The sequence below is a fragment of the Saccostrea echinata genome, unplaced genomic scaffold, assembly GCF_033153115.1.
Source record: "Saccostrea echinata isolate AGI-Se365-2 ecotype Australia unplaced genomic scaffold, CSIRO_AGI_Sech_v1 ptg000047l, whole genome shotgun sequence".
NCBI classification, from domain to species: Eukaryota; Metazoa; Mollusca; class Bivalvia; order Ostreida; family Ostreidae; genus Saccostrea; species Saccostrea echinata.
In genome coordinates this window covers 16,118,524-16,135,963 of record NW_026889796.1, presented here as the reverse complement: position 1 = coordinate 16,135,963, position 17,440 = coordinate 16,118,524, and the positions used below count along the sequence as shown (strand labels likewise).

Genomic DNA, 17,440 nt, shown 5'->3' with positions numbered 1-17,440 from the left:
TATTTAGTGTTGTGACATTTGCAATACCAACGCGGTGCACTGTGTGCAAAATTGTCAACAAACAGTCCACTTGACATGTAGCAGAGAGAGCAGCTCTGTTTTTATCCGATTTCCACGAACCACAGAAATCAAAAGCCAGTGAACTTGTAGAGTTTGTTTATTCACCCATTAACTATTTTATGGATATGCTGTTGGAGAGAAGCTTTGAGGACTTAAGAATTTGGCATTCTTACCCTCCCAGCAAAGGTATCTGCAATACTTAGTTATTATGGACGTCTTTTGAAACGACGTTTCTGCTTGCATTAGAGAGATTATAGGAAATGTGCTTATGACAACGTACTCAATTAAGTAAAATAAATTGCTACGCTTAACTCGTTTTCCATGTTAACCTTTATATTTTATTTTATATTAAAGTGCATGTCCACATATAGCCATTCACTTTTATTTGTATAACATGTATGATATGCTTACATGTACATCAAAAATGCAAGAGACCGAAGATTCAATAAAATAACATGCTGTACGACGACAAATTCTTGTCAGGATTTGGCTCGGGTTAGAGTGCACTGCAAGAATGTAATACTTTAATCCCGATTAGATTTAAAAGCAATCTCCATACCAGAATGATTTTTAATGTCATGCAGCCTCAATTAATTTTTAATCGCTCGGGATCAATGTTCAGTTTTATTTACAACCCGTGTTGTACAGTGATGAAATATTGCCCAGCCACCAACGTTGTTCATGTTAAACGTGTACATTTGGAGAGAGAGAGAAAGAGACAGGTGTCTTAATGTTTATGAAATAACGTTACAAACCCATGAAATTTCAACAGCAAAAAAAAATCTCATATTTTGCTAGAAACTGTTTCCAGATTCATTCATGCAAAATTGAGCAAACACATAAGGTACGTGGTGCTTTGCATATCATGATGTAACTGTACCGTCAAATAAAAGTATATAAATTTAGTGTGCTATTTTATCTATTATAGCGAGCGCAGCGAGCGGCGCGAAGCGCCGCTCGTCACTGCGAGCTCTAACGACAACGCCTGGGCGAAGAGAAAATTCGGACTACTGCACATTCATTCAATAGAATTTTTTTCCGCAGTAATTCTGACCCACAATGCATCACTTCTTGTTCTCGCTGCTAACTTCATTCACGCGGTAACAACAACTAAAATTTCACAAAAAATAAAGTCACCTTAATTTAATGGATATTGCATGCAGATAGTAGATTAAACGTTCTTTGTTAAAATATGTGCAGTTTTTAAACTTTGTTTATGGAAATGCAGCTAACATACGTCATGTGACGTCACAGTCTAGACGTTCCAAATGTCTCGTGAGGTTTGAAGAGGCGGATCTTAAAATGAAGTGAACAATGCGCTCGCCCCAACGGTCGCACCGTCAACATATTATTTATCTTCTAAACAATTCTGCAAACCTATATTATATAGATTGTTAGATTATATATACATTAAAATGCATTCTGTTAAAAATTTGGAACACGTTTCACAGGAAGTGAGATCATCCGCCCTCCTCAATAAATCGAAAAATGTTAGGTTTTTTTTTTTTTTGAAATCAAATATATTTTGTTTTGCAAGTGTAAAAAGATGCTTTTGCCAGATATCGCAGATTTTTTTTCTTTTTTTTTACTTACTATCAATCAAAAGAAAATAAGTTTGAATGACTTTTAAGAATGAAGCATATGATCATAAAAAAAAGAAAAATAATTACCTACGAACGCTTAGTCTCTTAACCAAAGCATATACAGCTGATCATCTGAATTCTACCGCTGATTTCAAGGTTAGTTTTGAATGTAACCGTTACATCTCTCTACTTTTATCTACTGGCTTATCTGAAATGGTACTATCAGAAGCACTATTTATCTGTTAAAGCTAAAGTCTGACCCTGGCCGATATGTCAGCAATGCGGTACAGTAGCGCCTATCAATTGCCACATGCAGACAAAAATAATATTCAAAAAAATTAAAAGCTAAACACGATCAAAACAACAAAAACATTTCAAATCGGATAGATAGTCATCTTTGATAGCCACTGTTTTGTCTTCCAGATTAGCTCACATTTAGCTGAGATTTTAATACTGCATTTTGACAAAGGAATTCTCCAGCGGAATATAATTTAGGAGACAACACTACACGTTTTTTGCTTTACAACAGAAGTATTCTTTTGCCCTTGTATCAATGGACGTTGATCTTGCAAAAAGATTTGAAGCTGCGGAATGCTTACCATTTATGCATGTCATATATGAAATATCCAGTTACGTTATTAGATAAATTTTTTTAAGTAAAACACTTCCGTATTTCAATTTCCCCCATAGATACTGTATATTGTTATACTGTATATAACTTCCACTATAGATTACCTTACATACAGTTATACAGATTATACTGCATACAATTATACTGTATATAACTTCCTCTATAGATTACCTTACATACAGTTATACAGATTATACTGCATACAGTTGTACTGTATATATCTTCCGCTATAGATTACCTTACATACAGTTATACAGATTATACTGCATACAGTTATACTGTATATAACTTCCACTATAGATTACCTTACATACAGTTATACTTATATAACTTCCACTATAGATTACCTTACATACAGTTATACTGTATATAACTTCCACTATAGATTACCTTACATACAGTTATACAGATTATACTGCATACAGTTATACTGTATATAACTTCCTCTATAGATTACCTTACAAACAGTTATACAGATTATACTGCATACAGTTATACTGTATATAACTTCCACTATAGATTACCTTACATACAGTTATACAGATTATACTGCATACAATTATACTGTATATAACTTCCTCTATAGATTACCTTACATACAGTTATACACATTATACTGCATACAGTTGTACTGTACACATATAACTTCCACTATAGATTACCTTACATACAGTTATACAGATTATACTGCATACAGTTATACTGTATATAACTTCCACTATAGATTACCTTACATACAGTTGTACTGTACACATATAACTTCCGCTATAGATTACCTTACATACAGTTATACAGATTATACTGCATACAATTATACTGTATATAACTTCCTCTATAGATTACCTTACATACAGTTATACAGATTATACTGCATACAGTTGTACTGTACATATATAACTTCCACTATAGATTACCTTACATACAGTCAGTTGTACTGTACACATATAACTTCCTCTATAGATTACCTTACATACAGTTGTACTGTACACATATAACTTCCTCTATAGATTACCTTACATACAGTTATACAGATTATACTGCATACAGTTATACTGTATATAACTTCCTCTATAGATTACCTTACATACAGTTATACTGATTATACTGCATACAGTTATACTGTATATAACTTCCACTATAGATTACCTTACATACAGTTATACAGATTATACTGCATACAGTTGTACTGTACACATATAACTTCCGCTATAGATTACCTTACATACAGTTATACAGATTATACTGCATACAGTTATACTGTATATAACTTCCACTATAGATTACCTTACAAACAGTTATACAGATTATACTGCATACAGTTATACTGTATATAACTTCCTCTATAGATTACCTTACATACAGTTATACAGATTATACTGCATACAGTTATACTGTATATAACTTCCGCTATAGATTACCTTACAGACAGTTATACAGATTATACTGCATACAGTTGTACTGTACACATATAACTTCCTCTATAGATTACCTAACATACAATTATACAGATTATACTGCATACAGTTGTACTGTACACATATAACTTCCACTATAGATTACCTTACAAACAGTTATACAGATTATACTGCATACAGTTATACTGTATATAACTTCCGCTATAGATTACCTTACATACAGTTATACAGATTATACTGCATACAGTTATACTGTACACATATAACTTCCACTATAGATTACCTTACATACAGTTATACAGATTATACTGCATACAGTTATACTGTATATAACTTCTGCTATAGATTACCTTACAAACAGTTATACAGATTATACTGCATACAGTTATACTGTACACATATAACTTCCACTATAGATTACCTTACATACAGTTATACAGATTATACTGCATACAGTTGTACTGTACATATATAACTTCCACTATAGATTACCTTACGTACAGTTATACAGATTATACTGCATACAGTTATACTGTATATAACTTCCTCTATAGATTACCTTACATACAGTTATACAGATTATACTGCATACAGTTATACTGTATATAACTTCCACTATAGATTACCTTACAAACAGTTATACAGATTATACTGCATACAGTTATACTGTATTTAACTTCCACTATAGATTACCTTACATACAGTTATACTGTATATAACTTCCACTATGGATTACCTTACATACAGTTACACAGATTATACTGCATACAGTTGTACTGTACACATATAACTTCCTCTATAGATTACCTTACATACAGTTATACAGATTATACTGCATACAGTTATACTGTATATAACTTCCACTATAGATTACCTTACATACAGTTATACAGATTATACTGCATACAGTTATACTGTATATAACTTCCACTATAGATTACCTTTCATACAGTTATATTGTATATAACTTCCTCTATAGATTACCTTACATACAGTTATACTGAATATAACTTCCTCTATAGATTACCTTACATACAGTTATACAGATTTTACTGCATACAGTTATACTGTATATAACTTCTGCTATAGATTACCTTACATACAGTTATACAGATTATACTGCATACAATTATACTGTATATAACTTCCTCTATAGATTACCTTACATACAGTTATACAGATTATACTGCATACAGTTGTACTGTACACACATAACTTCCACTATAGATTACCTTACATACAGTTATACAGATTATACTGCATACAGTTATACTGTATATAACTTCCACTATAGATTACCTTACATACAGTTATACAGATTATACTGCATACAGTTATACTGTATATAGCTTCCACTATAGATTACCTTACAAACAGTTATACAGATTATACTGCATACAGTTATACTGTATATAACTTCCACTATAGATTACCTTACATACAGTTATACTGATTATACTGCATACAGTTATACTGTATATAACTTCCGCTATAGATTACCTTACAAACAGTTATACAGATTATACTGCATACAGTTATACTGTATATAACTTCCACTATAGATTACCTTACATACAGTTATACTGATTATACTGCATACAGTTATACAGCATAGTCACTGTAACTTAAAGCTACAGATAGTACTACATACAGTTATATGTACGTATAACTATAACTTAGAGCTGCAAGTCAAAATTCACTTTCAAAATGCAAAGTTTCCAGCTACCGTCCGAAAATATCAACATTTTGAATGATAGAATCAAATTTCGTTCATACAACCTTCTTCCCTTTCAATTATCATAAAATAAAAAAAATCTTTTAAATATGACTGAATTTGAGTTTCAAAAAACTATTTACGGATGTCATAAAAGAGCCTGCAAATTGTACATAAATATGTCTTTGATGTGTTAAAATCTAATGCAACGCTGAAGTTGAATTTCTTTTGTATGAGTGTACGAAATTCGCCCATTTTTCAACAAACATGTTTAGTAAGTTCAAGTTATCTTTTTTCAAACAGGTGAAAGTAAAAATTTCACAAAATATATTGACCTGTAGAGAAAACCCAGTTTTACTTAATTGGAATATGCAAACCAGCGCGGCAGGATAACTGATAGAGGTTGTTTGCCGGAAATATGGAACTGCGGGTACCGTGATGGAATTTCAAGTTAATTTGAATGTTGTAAGCTACCGAAATGTATTCAAGGAACCGGCTTCTTGTTTATCCTTTAACATCCAAGGTCATGTAGACGAAAGCGAAATTGAATTTTAATAAAATGGCTCAAAAGAGATGGCGCTGTTTGGGTAAATAAGCCGTGTTCTGTGATGTACAGGGATTAGGGTGACAAATACTTGAGATGTAAAATGTATGCAAGGCCACGGCCGCCCTAAGAAAGGGCTCTAAAGACATAATGACGTTGATTAGGCTGGGGATTTTTGTCAAAAATTGTGAATGAAAATGGGTGGAAACATCTGGATGTAATTTCTGGAATAAGTAAAAAAAAAAAATGTAAATACTGTACCCATCTGCATGTATTTTTTTGTTTGTTTCTTCTTTTTTTTTTCAAGTAATCATTTGTGAACAAGTTTCATATAAAGCCTCTTTAGTCCAACAGAATAATTTTTACCCTAGTTTTGACAGAATTTCTGGTGAAATACTTACAGTTATAACCGAAGTTCTCCTGGCAGAACAGGTGCATGCGAGTACTAATATATCAGAGTGACAAAACATCTTTACTGAAAAAAAAATGTGGGTAGATGATTCAGATGTTTTTCTTGCGATTCATCCTTGATAGTCTCAGCCAAGGATACAATTAATCCACAATAATGTTACTTATTTCACGGTCCCGCTAATGGTTTGCATTATTTCCATATCATATCTGCACCATCAAACAGATAACCAACAAATTTATGCTTGAAAACCAGCAGAAATTTTTTTTTCACAGTTGAAAAAGTAGAAATAACCCAAATATCCTTATTTAAAAGAGGTCTCTTAATGATACGAATAAGCCACTTTTCGGTAACTGTACAGTTATCAAAACTCATTCGGTGGGAAAATTCTTATCGTGTACTTATGGTTAGAAACTGTGTAAAAACTCAGATTTTTGAGAATTTGCATCACATTTAATCTGTATATAACTTTATAATATTTACATCACCTGAATATTTTCTCCTTTATTTCTAATGAAACCCGATTGCTGTTAATAAAGCAATAAAACACATTTTCTTCTAAAATATACATGTAGATGGGCCCGCTTCTTTAAAATATCTTTTAAGACGCGTCAAAGGTCAAGTGTTCATTGCTCTTCCACCAATGTAACTTATGGATCGATAATGTAATATTTTTCGTACTTTCATCAAGTTTATATGAATAATTAAAAGACCTACATACATGTGTATAATTAAATATATGCATTAAAATTTATTTTCCTTACATGAGTTATGTATTTTTCTACTATTTTTAAAGTATAATCAAAGAAAGCGTTTTATTGTCTGAATAATGTCCCGTTTTCTCATTTTTGCTTAATGCTTTACATAAACGATGAACAAAAAATTGAGGGGGGGGGAAATGTTAATTATGTTAATTATGTAATTTCTTTTGGTTCATTATCATTTTAGGTACAAACACTCGAATTTATTGATCGGGGACTTTTAAAGAATGAACTATTAAAAGATGTGGGGTGCATTGCTGCATGGCGGAAATGCCATATCATGGATCAAACATCAAAGATAGCGGATTTGATAACAATCAAGAAAAAATCTAGAGAAAAAAAATGCCAATAAAAAGATCAGACAAATGTAATGTTAGGTGTTTTATGGAGAGAGAAAAAAAGGAATATAGCTTAATGGTAAATGTTGTGAACTTTGAACCCGAGTGATTTTAAAGAGGTACATTTTCACACACGAGTTAGAATGATAATGAAAGTTTTTCGTGTTTGTGAAGGTGGGCCTAGTGTATTGGTCGGGTTCTGCCTCTACGCCCAGCTGAAACATGTCTACAGTTTTTGCGTGACTTTCAAAAAAGAAATGACAAGTTGGAATTTCGTATGCATACTTGATCGCCAACAAGAACACTTGATCTTCACACGAGATGCGACGGTTTTTGGGACGCTTGTCCAAGCTACTTTTGTTCAAAACCAAGTCCTTAGAAGAGTATTTCTGTAGAATTGTAACTAGAGAAAATGAGTTTTACGTGGGTTCCCCGTCACCTTGTCTAGATATTACAGATCTGGAATGTTGGTATTGACAGTACATTGTAGGGTCATTTCGTTTGAACGATTTGCAAGAAAGGGAGAGAGTTTGTTTTTTATCCTTGTGTAAAATGTTACTTTCCGTGATTTTCCACGAGGTCACAGTGGGAACCTAACACCTGATGGTAGCCCCTGTCCCCTCCTGAAGGTGCTTATGTTATAAACGTGGACGTGAAGTGGCACAAAGCCCCCCCTAACACTGGATACTTTTCGTGTTTGTAGGGATTTAAGTCTGCAGTTTAATACATTTTTTTGTATACATGTATTTAAACCATACCGGTTTTAGCGTAATATTCACATTTGTACTGCGTGTATCTTGTGGTACATTATCTTATCTGCTGATCTGGCCTACTCTAGTTGTAGACCATTGGGTGATAATGCACTTGTATGAAGGGCCCCTCTCTACTTTGATGTTAGATATCACCAAATAAAATAGTTTAAATCGGATCAAAAAAGAAAAGGAGAAATTGTTTGCTTTATTACGCCGGGATGGTCAAACGTTTACACAGTCGCGACTCTGTGTATTGAAGTAACCCGCAAGATTTTACACTTTTTTTTGATATCACTGATATCCCCAAATAATGATTGACGTGCTAAATTTAAAATGTCCTTGAAATAAATGAGACAGTCTACATGTGTTTAAAAATCATTTATCGAGAAAATTACGTAGGTGAAATAATATTTAATTGAAAGCCCTCTAATTTTTAAAGCAAACTACCGATAAGGCAACTGTATGACGTACGTGTGTACATTCATATGTATACAACAATAGACACAAAGGGCATCCTTTACTCACTCCACTTTGACCTGGAAACTAAAACGATAGTTAACGAGACAAGAATGAATATGTGCGGGGCATAGGACAGAATTCTGACGATTTTTATGAATGACTAAAACGCATTTTTTTCTTCAGGTTTTAAATGAGGTGTATGACGATAAAAGGATATCTAATGTTTCTTATTTTATTGCTTGTAGATTGGATTGCGGATTTATTCACCTGATCTACTTAATTTAAATTTTAAAAATTTACTTCAAATGCAGACATGATTTGGAGTATCATATTATGTAGTGAATCAATAACGCTTTTGTTTCTTTTTTTCTGACAGCAAAGTTTGTCCAACATCGATCAGCTTTAAAGATAAAGAGGCACAGACTTTGTACCTAAGAGTCCTAGCTTTTCATCGAGATACAAAAACCTCAACAATGTAGCATGTTGTCATTAGTGCATGGAACCTTTATCAGCAGTCTTTATTCTAGGTATTTGATTTAACACGAAATAAAGATCTCATCTTCATTCCTGTAAGTGCGACTTCTCTATCTCTTAAAATGTCAACATATTTTTGGTTTTCTGTCTTCGTCGACTTCTTTCCTGATAGTATCGCCCGACAAATCTGCGAACAGTGCCTGCCCGCCTCCCGTTAGATTGCCTTTTGTCGGGGGAAACCCGAGCCTCCGTCGCTGATTTGTCTCTAATTTGATGACTTCAAGCATGTTAGATTCATCTGAGGAATTTGGGTATTTCATCAGAGGCAATCGTGCCTCAGAGGAAAGCTGAAGTTAGTTTCTATTCTAAAAATAAATAGGTGTCATAGGTTATAAGTCTTTATAGATTTAACAAGTTTAAAGGTTATTAATTTTTTCAGTGTATTTTAGAATGGGAAGTTAGACCAATCGTACATAACGGATAAAAAAATCTGCACTTATATTTCTTACGGACGTAGATACTTCACGTACAGTTTTTACAATATTTATAAATATCCGGGAAAATGCATTCCGCAGCTAGAAATAACACAACAGAAATATTATCAAACAGTTACTCTAAAAACTTATTTTATTTCCTTTATTTCATAGATTAATTAAAAAGAATGTGTCACAATAGAAAGAAAGTCATAATTCAAATATTATAAGAAAGGAAATCACAAACTCGAAACACAGTACAACTATCAACCAAGTGCAAGCCCTCAAAGTCTCCTATAACAGAGATCTTCAGCCTACTGATAGTGGTCACTCAAATTTAAACTCTCATCCTGAAATAAATGCGTGATTATAATTATACTGTGTACTTTTAAATTTTTTTACTTATTCTGTCATTTTTCATTATAACAACGCTCTGTGCTCAAGAACCCCGTAAGAGTTCTTGAGTGGTCAATTTTCAAGTCACGTGATGTGTTAAGAATAAAAATTTGGCAGACTGACACTATATGAGAGAAGCATCTTGACTTTCTTTGAAGAAGTCTGGGTGAACTATGGCTTGTTGAAGTAGGTTCTCCTATGCTTGGCGCGTCTAGTTATGTCGGCTTTATTAGAAACGGATCTTTATACTAGTATTCTACTGAACACCTTGAATAACAAATTTAAAGGAAAATTTGTACATTGTACCAATTTTGAAGTTTCAAATCTTTGTTTGAAAATGGTTGTTCAGTTCGAATAGAATTCTGAACATATATATTCAGGGCCTGCATGTCAATCTAAATCTTTCTGTCTGTCCCTGAAAATAACATATGCAAGTATTTACCGAAAAAATTAAACTAATTGCATGCAAATTAAAATAATGAAAACAGATGTGTGCAGTACATTGTGAATTGCTATGATAAAGGGATGCGCCGCAGTCACGGACGAAAATAATAATAGCCAAGTTTGTTTTATTTTATAATCCTTGAATTCCTTCATAATCACCAGTAAGTTTACCACAAAGATAATTTCATTAATATGAGCTTTTACGATCACGGTTCCTGCTATTTAAAGCGATGGCAGAAAATGTACCTTATTGAACCGTTCTAAATCTAGTTGATAAATTTCTTAGCTTAAAATTTGCATTTCGTTTTCATCACAATTATAAACATTGTAAATTAATTCTTTAAAAAAATCTCATTGTAAATGACAAAGTCTTTTAGGCATTTTTTTCATTGGATGCAGAGAAATATTTTATAAAAATCGAGAGTAATTCTGAGCCCACTCATTACTCTTGATCAAGCATGTATACTATGTACATGTACATGTATTAAAGATCTTAACATTAAACAGACTGGAAACTAATCCATAATTCAATGCACTTGCTTGATAATTCAGTACATTCTCTTTATGACATTTTTTTAAACATAACACCATCCTTGATTTATAGCTGCATTCGAAAACATAGGTTTATTAATTTAATTATGATGAATCTTTTCTTATTTGGAACAAGTGACAGTTGCTCTTTCAGGTTCTCCCCTAAATAAAGATTTATGTTTTCGCATTTCTCTGCATACTTGGTACATGTAAATACGTATCCTTGCATAAAAAATCGATTTGTTACTTATATGTAATATGGTGCGTTAAACTTATTCTTGATATTGAATGATTCTTTTTTTCAATAAAAAGGTTATATATACTAATTTTTTTTTACCTGTTCATTTTGTCAACAACGTGACTATATATGCTGATGTGCGAATTGTATGACTTCTCCATCTTAGATATTTATGACCGAATTCTGAAGTAAAAACATTATAAACTCACGTGAATTTCTGTAACGCATTTCACCTCATGTAGAATGGAATTAAATTTCGGAATCTGGCCACCCGCCTGTTGTGTGGGACGCTTGGATGAACATCTCTCAAAGAATCTCTGACCTCTTTATGGGGACAATTTCTTAACGAGGAAAAAATAGTATCAATGGACAGTATTAATTCAGAAGGTTAAGAACATGCTAAATGGGCTTGTAATAAAACCCTTGTACATCACGCCGTTCTAACTGAAAAGCAGAAGCGAACCAGAGGTTATGATCAAGCAAGCACCCATATCAGAGGAAAAAAGTCATTTATTGTTCGATCTCATATTCATTACAACGTGTGCACATATGACAAAAGCATCAAAGAGTCGGGGTCTCATCGCCAGAGGAATGCACTCTCTCACAGTCTGATGTGGGATATCGCCAGCGATGGACCGAGTTTGCTCCATTTCACTCATTAGGACGTTAATAAAGCAAGTCAATGATTTTCATTGGAATTCAAGTCCTAGTTTCAATTTCTGTTCCGGGTAACTTTCTCATTAAAGGAGCTATGTCAGGGCTCCCATCCTTGATAAATACACGGAATTTATTTATCAAGTACCATTCATCATGGGTATCTGGTTTCCAAAAGGTGCACCGCAAAAAAAAAACCAAAAAAAAAAAACTGTTAGCGACAGGTGCAAGTTTCATTTGCTGCATAGTATAGCCTGCTTGTGTTCTACTTTTATAAGGACCAGTTGTGTGTCTTGTCCATCATGATTGGAATCCCCCTTTATATATATATATATATATATATATATATATATATATATATATATATATATATATATATATATATATATGATACATTTTAATGAGAAGCTTTATACTGAATACCAATTAACTTGGAATCAAAGCCACAGTTATTTTAAATATCTACACCATAAACGTGTGAAACTCGATTAGATATCTAGTATATTCGCCATGTTACATAACACGAAGATGTTAAATGCAAAGGAAAGGCAGACTGTTACGTGCAATGTCCTTGGTTCCGCCGTAATTGGTCCAGGAACACCATAAAAGCGAAAAAACTTTCATATCGCGTAAATAAAGCCGTTAAGATAAGCGTTTGTGTGATTTACTGTGTATATCATATGTATGCTTTGTAATTTTCAGTGTGTAAAAATATACTTAACACTTGTTACTCGATCACTTAAAAAAGGAAAAACGACGAAAAAATGTTTTCGTAGGCCGCCATAAAAAGACCATAACTATGTCATATCTCATTCGCATTACTTCAAGCCTAAAATAACTTAGGTTTATTTAACAAATCATACAATATATTTTAATAAGAAAATGGATACGTAAAATTTCAGTTTGGTTATATACACGATGACAGATATGATTGTATTTGATTATCTATGAAGTCTTCCTTCGTGTAGCTAGAGGAGTACCTTATATAATTTGACTGTGTATTTGTTTACAGGCACTGTCTATAAGGATCATATGTATATCCTACTTTGGTATATCCTTGTCATGTCGGAAACAGATGATATCAAAGGGCGTCTACAGTAGATGCAATCTTTCAGGATGTGTGAATTTCATTAAAATTTATATATATATATATATATATATATATATATATATATATATATATATATATATATATATATATATATATATATATATCTTTTCACTGACATGGAAAAAATGACATTGAACATGATGCTTAAAGAAGTGAACGAAGACTTTCATCTTCCAAAGAAAGTCATCTTCCAAAGAAAGTCACAGTTGAACCATGAATCCGAATACATTGTAATATTGTTCGTCTTCGTGACGATAATCTCTTAAATAAATGTCCATTTTATGCACTTCAGTACTTCTCAAGGTAATAAAGATTCGTCCACACGATCTGTCATAATTTTCTCAAGTCATTAACATTTTGGTAATTAATGCATTCTTGGATTATTTTCCTGTATAGTATCTATGACCTATCCCCAAGTTTAATTTAGTATGTTAGTATTGCGGAAACTGGCATTATTATGTTAATTATAACCTACGATCTTAGTACACTGTGGAATGTCGTCTTCTAAAAAAAATTGTAAAAACCTTGCGTCATTCATAAAGTTAAAGCAAACGACCAAAATCTAAGAGAGAGGTGGATGATATTTTTATCTGTGGCCTCTGTCCTGTCATTGATGATCAGGGCAGTTCACTTGGTACGAAATAATGTAAAACTATTCCTCCTCGACTTCTAATTTAAACAAGCAGGTGTTGTAATATCATATGATAACTGTTTGCATATAAATGTAGATTATTCCAGGTTTTCTTGACTTTCCACGTTTCAGGTCATCGTGATAAAGTTGGACAACTCTGGTTTTATATTTCTCTTGTAAAGGTGTCAAAACTCATTTTTCCTTGTCATCTTGTTTTTTGACATTCTGTAATGTTTATCTTATTTTATCTCACCAATTAAAAGAATAAATCAATTGGTTGGTGCGATTAGGACATACAGAGTATTCCAGATAATGTAATATGGTATTTTAAGTATCGATAAAATGAATAAAATTGGATTTCTGAAATTGCTTATGTCCCCTTTTTTGTCGACAATTTCAGATAGTAAGGTAGAGGACATCTATTTTCAAGAATGATTATCAAAAATTCTCGGTATGGCAGCAGTAGCGGGCATGGGGACTTTAATGTGTTTTCAGAAGAAGAAATTAACCCAAAGAAAGCATGTGAAAGTCGGAATAATTCTGACTTATAATTTATGGCGGAAAAACTCACCTTGATCCTGTCCTGTGGCTAGCAGACGAACAGAGAAAATATACCTTGGCAATCCATTATAGCAAGAATTAAGGATGACATTTAGAACAGATGCTAGTTTTATTCAAATATTTGGCCGAGTTTTCTTTAATAAATGATTATGCACATTAAAGTTTCCAATAAAATTACAAATATGGAAAGGAATTTTTTTAATGGACTTCATTAATTTTTGCGATAAGACACTGTATGAAAGGGATGTTACATTAAAATACATAACACTATGCAAGCTGTTCGAGTGCCTCGCAGAGTGTTTATAGTGGGTGTTGGGTAGGTCTCAGATTTAGTTTCGCTTTCTTTGCGTATGTCTATTCGAACGCCTTCTTTTCTTGGAAAGGGGGGGGGGTGCTGATATACTAGTAATTTTCTGGCTGTTTAAGAAAATCTGTCACTGTTGTGACTTTTGAACTTATAGGGTGGCAGTAAATTAGAAAATTTTCACCATGACGACTAGTTTTCGTAATTTTATTGTTGTATCTAATTAATTAGAACATTGCAAATCCTCTTAACTTCCTAATGGTCATGGATATTCAAGGGAAGGAGATATTGAAAATTGAGACAATATTCCTGTCTAATAATTATAGTCTGTTTTCATGTATTCTATGGCAAATTCCTTTTAATTACAATGTCATGGTGCAATATTATGACCAATTTTTTCTCCGAAGCATGAAGCTGTTGACCATCTGTTGAGTGCCATCTTGACCCCCGGACAACCAGGTGATCTGGGGACAGCAATCGTCGGCACCGTCCTAGGATTACCTTAAACCACCAACCGCTGTCTTCTGTCCTTGGAAACACTTCGCTGCGTTTTCTCCTGTCCGAACACATATAATATTCAAATTTGACAAATTGTTCATGAATATATTTGCGGTAAAACAAATATAACTTTGGCATATTTAACAACATTGAATGCATCGATGACTGAGCTTCAAAAGAGCCATGCTGAATAATTCTGACAGGACGGCGTGATAGAAGATGTTTTCTGTGACCTTGTGACCCCAAGCCAAAATAAATGACGCTCATCAACAAAGGCCAGGAATTATATGAATTTTGATTCAAAAATACCTACACTTAAATTTCAACCTTCTTGGAAACACTATGTGACTCATTAAGGCGTGAAGTACATATTACATGTGATTTTTTTGTGCAATGGAATAATCTAGTGGGAGATATATAAAACTCCCGAGATATTTGTCGAAAGCACTTATATTCCTACGTGCCAAGAAACGTAGAATTTTCAGAAATAGTAAAATTTCTTTTGATACTGTTTATAATTAATATGGGAACAAGTGCACTTGTATGGTCGAACATTTCCTTTCAATACAGGATGTAATGCATGATTAAGCAATATAAGAGATTGAAGTCCACTGTGTAAAAATTTTGTGAGAGACGTCAACATTCTTTGCATTCTCTTTGCAACGAGCAGCCCATAAATCCGTGACGTATACACACTTTGTCAAACCATAGTAAAAACGCCCTAGCCTAAAAACTGAAGATGTTCAAATTAAATTACAGAGTTTTTGTCGAGCCATAAAAGCTGAATTGCCTCATAATACGTAATGTCCCGATCCATCAAGGTTTTTTTCTGTTTGAAATATGTGTGAAGGTCACTGCGGGGTCAAGCGAGGCCGACAGAACACTAAAGACATACTTGGGTGTTGCAACGCCTGTTTAATACAAACTATACAAAATAAATAAATAAATAAATCAGAATTTAATAAGACAAGAATTGCACAAAAAACTCTAGTTGTTGGCATTTTTATCAGAGCAGGTAAAAATGCGAGTCACGTGACATTTAAAGATTAAGAAAACTTTATGGCAATTAACTTCCCGTTTGTGTAAAGAAAATATGAAGTGATATTGTGTAATATAATATATGTTTACCATGAGCTCAAGTTTATCTGATTTACTAATTTGTTAACCAAGAGGCGAGTATATTAAAATTTTCAACAGACAGTGATTGTAATAGGAATTTTTCGAATATCTGTAGAGAAACTTTGACTGTAATTTTAAATTATTCCTTGGTTAAAAAAAAAATCAATATTTTTTATTAACTGTTTTTGCGTCTTAAATATGGTATACCGAAAGTCACACAGAGTTAGTGACCAACTTAAAACAAATCCTTCGTAAACCAATACATGTACATCAGCCAGACAGGTGCGCAAAATATATATGTAGACAAAGAGATAAATATAGGATCTCCCAAGATTTGTAGTTGGATATGATTTTTATCCAACGAGTTGTGTGTTTTTTATCCCCGAGCCTTGGCGAGGGGATAAAAAACACACAACGAGTTGGATAAATGTCATATCCAACTACAAATCATGGGAGATTCTTTTTATCCCATGTTTAATACTTCACAACCAATGTTTTACACTGTTTTATATAGGACTCCACTTTATTTTACTTCATCACGCTAACGCAAAAACCATTGTGACGTCACAACTGTGGGTTATGAAAAAAATATCCAATGAGTCATATCCACGGGATAAAGGGGTAAACATGGGATAAAAATAGATACAGTATTCTGGTACCTATCTCTGACTGGATATAGCTAGATCTTCAGACACTAAGAAAAATTCATCAAATATGTCTGTACTCTAATTTCAGACACCATCTATTTAATAGGGTGGGCATACCTGTGGTGAAAACCTGAAAATTCCGGAACCACATATTATATATTCATAATTAGTCATTCAATTTTACAGATGGTTAGTAAAGATTAATTGATATTTCTGATAATGGTATGCAAGTATAGCACCTCCTTTTTTTGTCTGGCTGTCGGGAAAAAAGACATGGAATTGTTAAAAAATAAAAAGCAATATGATGCAGTGCAATAAAGCAATGTAATGAGTTTTCATACACTCATCTATTCCTTAAAAAGCTATTTAAAATGTTGAGTTCATTATTGTTTAATTAAGCCTGTAGCATAGATTGTATTCTGTTATAGGGAAACTTAAAAACTATTTTCTGAAATATTTGCTTAATTCAAATAAAGAATTATTACCATTGTTTATAGTATTCCTTTATTAATGCTGTTTTGCATGAAAACTGACTATTTATAAGATTACCTGGGTAAAATTAATATTCAAATCTTGCTTTCTTCAAAGAGACTTATTTTTTTTTCTGTAAGTGATACCATAAACCTAGAGCAACCAGATTCTACAAGTAAAAAAGAATTTTTTTTCTGATAACCATATCAAAGAATTAAATTC

The 17,440-nt window shown here is 32.8% G+C and overlaps 1 long non-coding RNA gene across 1 annotated transcript; it reads left to right on the top strand.

Annotated features, from left to right (window-relative positions):
- The first annotated feature begins 76 nt into the window (after positions 1-76).
- Positions 77-14,057, top strand: LOC133203025 (uncharacterized). Its single transcript, XR_009723324.1, has 2 exons — positions 77-246; positions 14,019-14,057. It is a non-coding gene; the product is annotated as an uncharacterized LOC133203025 (long non-coding RNA).
- Positions 14,058-17,440: the final 3,383 nt, after the last annotated feature.